Source organism: Tupaia chinensis, unplaced genomic scaffold (assembly GCF_000334495.1).
Source record: "Tupaia chinensis unplaced genomic scaffold, TupChi_1.0 Scaffold000539_1, whole genome shotgun sequence".
Classification (NCBI taxonomy): Eukaryota; Metazoa; Chordata; class Mammalia; order Scandentia; family Tupaiidae; genus Tupaia; species Tupaia belangeri.
The window spans coordinates 852,598-860,208 of record NW_006160052.1 but is presented as its reverse complement, the minus strand read 5'-3'; the positions used below and the strand labels follow the sequence as shown (position 1 = coordinate 860,208).

The 7,611-nt window shown below is 41.2% G+C and overlaps 1 long non-coding RNA gene across 1 annotated transcript in view; it reads right to left on the bottom strand.

Moving 5' to 3' along the window:
• LOC114009464 (uncharacterized) overlaps positions 1 to 4,052 on the bottom strand; it is a 9,748-nt gene extending 5,696 nt beyond the window's left edge. The window contains exons 1-2 of the long non-coding RNA XR_003550872.1: positions 3,869 to 4,052; positions 3,628 to 3,683 (exon numbers count right to left, since the gene is read on the bottom strand). This is a non-coding gene — a long non-coding RNA (uncharacterized LOC114009464). The remainder of the gene's footprint in view (positions 1 to 3,627; positions 3,684 to 3,868) is intronic.
• Positions 4,053 to 7,611: the final 3,559 nt, after the last annotated feature.

Genomic DNA, 7,611 nt, shown 5'->3' with positions numbered 1-7,611 from the left:
CGTCCCAAGAGTATTGCAAAGGTTTTTGGTGGCAGAGGACCAAAGATTCCAGTAGGTAAAGCCTGAACCCCCATTTCCGGAGTTAATACTGTGTAGGTGGTGGAGCAGAAGTCCAGTCCTGCGCTTTCTGGGGTTGCTCTGGAGAGGTCCAAAATGGATTGGTGTTGGCTGCTGGAACAAACTCTAGTGCCCTGCTGGGACCATGCAGTTAACACAAGCTGAGTATAAAAGAACTGCCCCTCGTGCCTAGAGCAAGGACTTGGCTGAGGAGAACTGTTTGCAAGGTCAACAGTTTTACGAGTTCTGGACCTCACCTTCATTGTGTTACTGTACTGGCCTGCACTCAGTTTTTCTGCCATGGGCCTTATTGCCATATCCCAGTACCCCATAAAGGCACCCCCAGCCTTACTATAACTTTTACAATAATCTTGAAAAAATGCGAATCTGCTAAGGCAGCAGCTGCATAGGGCAGTGGCTGCGAACAGGAGTAACTCCCATTAGACTCACCCCGCCCTCCTGGAAAATATTAATAAAGAATGCTACATTCACTTTTCCTACTGGGGATTACATAAATAAGCATTAAAAAGGTTTAGGTTAAAGCTACTAATGGGTGAACGATTTTAGTAGCCAAGAGGAGCTCAGGGACTCATCCACAAGGTGCTGTTACCCCAAAGACCATAAGCCACCCTTACTCTCAGGACAAGGGAAGATTGCCATTCCCCAAGCCACAGCCATTGTATAGAGCAGCATGTAGAGGGTCCCAAGTACACAGTAACCTTTAGATCAGTCATTAAGCTGCTCACAAGACCACATTCCTTTCCTATGTAGACACATTCCTTTCCTATGTAGACTCACCCTCTTAGCTGTGGACTACCCCAGAGATAACATAGGTATTTCACGTTAGTATATACTAACCTTGTCTTTACTAAACCAGACAGGATTTATTTCTAGGCTCTTGTAATTGCTGCCACCCTAGCCTGAAGCTGAAGTTCTCAAAAGCTAACCTGGGGCTCAAGTTCTCAAGCCAATCTGGGACTAAAGTGATCAAGCCAGTCTTGGACTGAAAATTCCTGGAAACCCTCTCATCCAAAGACCCTCCCTGGTAATCAAAATCAAAAAAGAAGATACACCCAAAAAATGGACTTCCTCGTTCTAAAAATTATGACTGTTTATACCTAAACAAAACAGACGTCATGTTTTATGATTATTGTTCCTATACCTTGAATGCCTTACCTTTTAGAGTAAAATCCTTCACTTATTTCCTTCCCCTCACCCATCCCACTGCTGTAAAACTCCTTCTATAATAAATACGCATGACTCCTGGCCATCAGGGCTGCAGTCCTGAGTTTACTCTGGCTGTAGCCGGCTGAGAACATGCTAAGGGCATGAGGTCTCAGTCTGATTCCTGTTCACCCGCGTCGCCTTCCTGTGCACCCACCCCGGCTGGGGCACGGCTCCCAGCAGTGCCCCAAAAGCTTGTTTGAGTTTGGGGGCTTGGGGCGGCCCCCTGTTCCCATTTCCCTGATCCTGATTAATTGGTCTGCCATTGACATCAAATCTGGATCTACATTCATTAGGAGGGTGACGTCCCTTCATACATTTATTACATGTCAGGAAATTGGTTTAGTTGTCGTTGATGACCATTATTTCTCACTTTACAATTTTTTGCTGTATGCCCAAGCTGACCACAATTAAAGCAAGTAATTTTATTATTTGTTTTGTTGGCATTGTTGTTACGAGTAAGGAATTGGCGGACAGTGTTATAACCTTGAAGAGCAGCAGCTATAGCCATTCCTTGTTGATATGCTGACCCGATATCAGAACGGAGGGGAATATATTCTGATAAGTCTGTCTTCTTTCTATATGGTCTAATTGCTGCTTGACAGGCAGCATTAGCATTTTCATATGCCAGGAGTTTAACAAATTCTGTACCTGCGTCAACACTGCCAAATATTCTGCCTGCTATTGTAATCAGTCGATGAACAAACTCAGAGAAAGGTTCATCAGGCCCTTGTTTTATTGTAAGGGAGGTACTTAAATCTCCTTTAGTAGGAAGTTTTCTCCAAGCTCTCATGGCTGCCATATTAATTTGACTAAAGAGTCCTGGATCATATTGCATCTGAGTGTCAGTAGTTGCAAAATTACCTTCTCCCAACAACATATCTACCGTCCAGCCATTATTGGCCTGGGCATTACGACGTGCAGTATCCTTGCACTGTTCTACATACTCTGATTTCCAAAGCAAGTAATCTCCTCCAGAGAGTGCAGCACGGGCCAATGTGTGCCAATCTATTGGTGTAAGCCAATTTTCTGCCACTGAATCAACTATGGCTAATGTATATGGAGCTGTAGCTCCATATTGAGCAACTGCTGTTTTAATTTCTTTTATAATGTTAAAATCAAAGCCACGGGAACCAGCAGTTAGCATAATGGCTATGTCGCTGGACTCCCATGTAGTCGACCGCAGTTCATGTCCCGGACCCAGTGGCTTAAAACTCACGCCGGGCGCGTGTGCGTGCGTGCCCAAGATCCCAAGAAGAGAATGGAGGAGAAGGGATTGCTGTGTGACCATCTCCCCTGGGGGGTGATTTCTCACTTTCTAACTCTCTGTCTCTCTCTGTCTGTCTGTCTGGTGAGCGCACGCGCCCTACAGTGAAAACCTCTCAAAAAAAAAAAAATCAAAGCCACATACATGGCGCCATGCTTGTCCTTGTGTATCTGTGTCTTCTGTTACTGGAAAGGCTTCCTGTTCATCAAGGTCTATCAGTGGTTGTAATTTCTGAGCTGGTTTAAGTTTTGCACTAGGAGTAAAGGTAGACCGACAGCGATTTTGTGAAGATAAGAAAGTTGTACCTTTAGATTTACCCACTTTCAGCTTTTCTAATTGTGATATCAATTCTTGATGTTCTTCTTCTAACTGAATATGTTCTTTAAGTTGTTCAGTCTTAGCCCTAACCTCTGCCCTAGGATCAATAACAGGCATTGCCAAAGATGGTGGAGTAGTCTTTTCATGGCAAGAATGATTACATATCTAAGATGATGCAGATGCAACCAAGTCATAAGAAGGTGGTTGTTTTTTGAAAGGTGACCATTTTGAATTGTTGTACTCAACAGCCTCCATTCCTGAAGTTTCTTTCTCAGGTGGCCATTTTGCCTTTGTTTCTAAAATTTCTTTCTTAGGCGACCATTTTGCCTTTGTTTCTAAAATTTCTTCCTCAGAATCAGCCAATTGACCATCCGAATAAGCTTTAAGGTTTGTAAGGGATGGATATAATTTTTTCTGAGGCTTTGTAGGATTTATAACCTCCTCATTTACCCTTGATTTTTAAAATTGTTTTGGCTTAACATCTGGTTGTTTATTAGAATTTGTTGTTTCTTCCTCATTATCTAAAGAAATTAGATCTTTTTTGTTTCTGGGTCCTTTGTAGTCTCCATGACATTGTCACTAATTAATTCCCCAAATTTTTCTTTTTGCATAATTTGTTCCCCCTCCTCAACTACTGCTGCAATTCTGGGGTCTGTTGGCCGGAACCCAATTTCATTTATTAAACTCCAATAAGAAAAGGCTATTACTGGGACTTTTTCCAGGCCAAATGCGACATAGTAGTCTTTCAGAGCATCACTTACCCTCTTCGACCTTGCTTCATCAATAGTGCCTTCTTGAGGGAACCAAGGATGCACCTCTTTTAGAAAATCAAAAAGGAAAGTAATTGTTTGATTCTAATTTTAACTCCATGTGTCTTAAGGGTATCATTAAGCCCCTGAACAAATAATTCATGTTTACTCATTTGCTGTCCCATAACTGCACACTAGGAAGTTAGTCAGTACTCTCTGTATTACTTTAAGTAATCTCTGTATTACTACTTACCCTTCCACTTCTACCTGGCCAGGATTTCTTCACAGTGCACTTCACCCTGATCCTCTACTCCAGGGCCCCACATCCGGGCACCACTTGCCCCAACCCGCAGGACAGTCGAACGGGTACCTGGGTGAGGTCGGTGAAAAAGGGGACACACACAAAACTTTCACACACACACACACACACACACACACACACACACACACACACACACACACACACACACACACACACACACACAGTGAGGAGACAAGGTGAGTCGCAAGCTTATATACAGGCTGGTGGGCACCGATTGGTTGCCTGAAATGCAAATGAGATAAAACAGTATGAGCCAATCATTGAGGTGGGTGGATCCCAACCATCCCCAGGAAGAACAGTTGGTCACGAGATTTCTGAGAAATGGTTTGCTCAATGAGGAAGTGAAACCTAATGGTTTCTAAGATGGTGGACAGCTCTCAAGAAGCCCCCAAGATGACTTCCATATGCAATGCCCTCCACACTCCCAAATGGCTGACCACAGTTCAAGTTTGGAACCTGGTGGCTTGCTTTCTCACTTTTTCTCTCTCTTACTCTGTCCTTCTCTGGTCAAATTTAAATAAATAAATAAATAAATGATTAAAACATTATTTAAAACAAAAAAATAATAAATTAATTTTTTAAAAAAAGATGAATGCATAGACACCCTATTACATAGTCCTGTAATGGAATATTATTTGACAATAAAAAGACATGAGCTATCAAGCCTCAAAGACATGGGAGAATCTTAAATGAATACTGCTTGATGAAAGAAGCCAGTCTGATCATGGCTAAGGTCTCCAGTACAATCTTGGTCAGTCATAGTGATATAAAATATCCACACATCTCTATTTTGTCCTTACTGATGGACACGATTCAAGACTTAACCATTAATATGTTTTTATGGATTTGCATGGATACCAATTATGGTGTTAAGAAAGCTCTTTCTTTTTTTTGGGGGGGGGGATTTTCACTATAGGGCGTGTGCGCTTGCCAGACAGACAGAGAGAGACATAGAGACAGAAAGCGAGAAATCACCCCCCAGGGGGGATGGTTATGCTGCAATCCCTTCTCCTCCATTCTCCTCTCGGGATCTTGGGCACGCATGCACACACGCCCGGCATGAGTTTTAAGCCACCGGGTCCAGGACATGAACCGCGGTCAACTACGTGGGAGTCCAGCGACATGGCCATTACGCTAACTGCTGGTTCCCCCGTTTCTCTTTTTTTATAAATAGCTTTCAGCAGTTTGCATAAGATAGAGGTTACTTGTTACTGGAACATTTGTCAAAACTATCTACAAACCTGTTTACCAGTGGCATATTTATTGTACAGGATAGAAATTTTAATATTGTCTATAGTTTTTGAATAATCATTTGTTTGCTCAAGTTTTGTAAGCATTATTATTTATATTTTCCAAGAAAAATACTGTGCTCTATTTCATCCAGGTCTTACAAATATCGAATGTAGCAATTCAAATTATTCTCCTAGGACTTTTCTAGTGTGGCAGTGTTTTCTATTTTGATCCTTTAAGTTGTCTTCTCACCGTCTATATTTTTATCTATTTATTATTCTTCTAAAAGGTACAAATAAACATTTTTTGGTGGTGTTGATTCTCTTTGCTGTTATTTTGCTTGCTAAATATTTAAATTCCACTTTCATGTTTTTTGTTTTCTTCTATACTTCCTGGGTTTATTTAATTTTATTTTTATCTTCATGAGTTAAGTACTCCATTTATTTATTGCTTATATGTCTTATGTTCTAATATGTAAATGCTATACATTTCCTGATAAGTCCCACATTTGCTGCATATTACAAGATGTTTAAATGGAGTGATTTCTTTCTTCTTTTCTGTCTTTGAAAGAAATGTTCAAAATGTCAAATAAAAAGTCAAAATAAAAATGATGGAACTCAAATTACCTTTCTAAAGTTTATTTTCTTTTAATTGACACACAATGATTATGCATATTTATAGGGTGCAGTGCAATGTTCTGATACATGTATACAACATACAACTATAAATTCAGAGTATTTAGCACATCTATCACCTTAAACCTCTACCATTTCCTTGTGTTGGGAACATTCTTGTAAATATGTTGTGTATGCTTGAAAAGAATATATTTTCTACATTCACTACAAGGTATTATGTATGTCATTTAAATTTCGATAGCGTTTGGTTTCTTGTTTTGTCTTGTTTTGTTTGCTATGGGGGGTGTGCACTTGCTGGAGAGAGACAGAAAGAGAAAGAGAGAAGGAAAGTGAGAAATCGCTCTCCAGAGAGCATAGCCACGCCACAATTTCTCCTCCATTCTCCTTTATACATCTGTTTATAACTTTCCTCCCTATCCCGATTGAGCAATCAGTTTCTAAAGCAGAGTATGTTACATTTTTATTTGTGTTCTGAAATTGCCTTTTTCTCCCAGTAATTTTATCAGTTTTTTACATGCATGTTGAGTCAATGCAGTTATAACTGCAAAGATCATCATTTGTGTTTTCCTTTATGATTAGGGGAGGAAGGAAGGAGAAGCAAAGATGGGCATTTCTCTCAGAGTCTGGCTGTGTTTTAGTCTCCTCCTGGCCTGGTGGCCCAGTCAGGGAGGAGTTCAGGAACCTGCCGCTATGCCTGGCATGTACAGGCTGGCTTGGGACCCAAACTGTTTTCTCAATTCTTTTTTTTTTAAGCAGTGGCGCTACTTGTCCACCATCTTGGCTGGGCCATTGAACTTCATGATTCCGATGATGAGTTAGTACTTTTTTTTTTTTTTCGGAGAGATAGATTTTTGCTATAGAGTGCATGCACTAGCTAGAGAGACAGAGAGGCAGAAAACGAGAAATCACCCTCCAGGAGGGATGGCCATACTACAATCCCTTCTCCATTCTCCTGGGATCTTGGCACAAATGCACACACATCGGAATGAGTTTCAAACTGCCAGGTCTGGGAATCAAACCACAGTCAGCCACGTGGGAGTCCAGCACCTTAATCACTAGGCCACCTGCTGGCCCTGAGCTATTACTTTTACCATTTAGGATACTGTCTCTCTTGTTGTTCTTAATAATTCCTCATTAAACTTTAATCTGTCTAAAATTATCTTTGCTAAATTAAGTCTCCTGGCATATATTCCTATCTCTTCACTTTTAACCTTCTTCTGGTATTGTTTTTAGATGTCTCTGATTAACAGAATAAGGTTGATTTTTGTTTTTTAGAGGTTTTTGTCATAGGGCACGTGCATTCACTGGAGAGACAGAGATGGTGAAAAGGGAAGTTAGGAGTTATACCCCTGGGGGCTGGCCCTGCCACAATCCCCTCTTCCATTCTCCTGTGATCTTGGACATGCATGCACACACACCCAGCATGATTTTCAGGCCACTGGGTCTGGGACTCAAACCACAGTCAGTCATGTGGCAGTCCAGTGATGAAATCACGACACCATCTGCTGGCCCCAGTAAGGGGTTGATTTTTAAAAATTGAATGTGAAGTTTTTGTTTACATTTTTGTTTTCCCAGATTTTTTCCTGTAGATCTCATGTGCATGCCAGAGAGAGACAGAGAATTTGGGGCAAAACATCTGGCATGTTTTGCATTCTTTTTTCTTTTCTTTTTTTAAAAGAGGCCTCTGCATTAGGGTACATGCACTCCCCAGAGAGAGAGACAGAGACAGTGAGAGGGAAAGTGAGAAATCACCTCCCAAGGAAAATGGCCACATAGTAATCCCTTCTCTTCCATTCTCTTCCTGGGAGC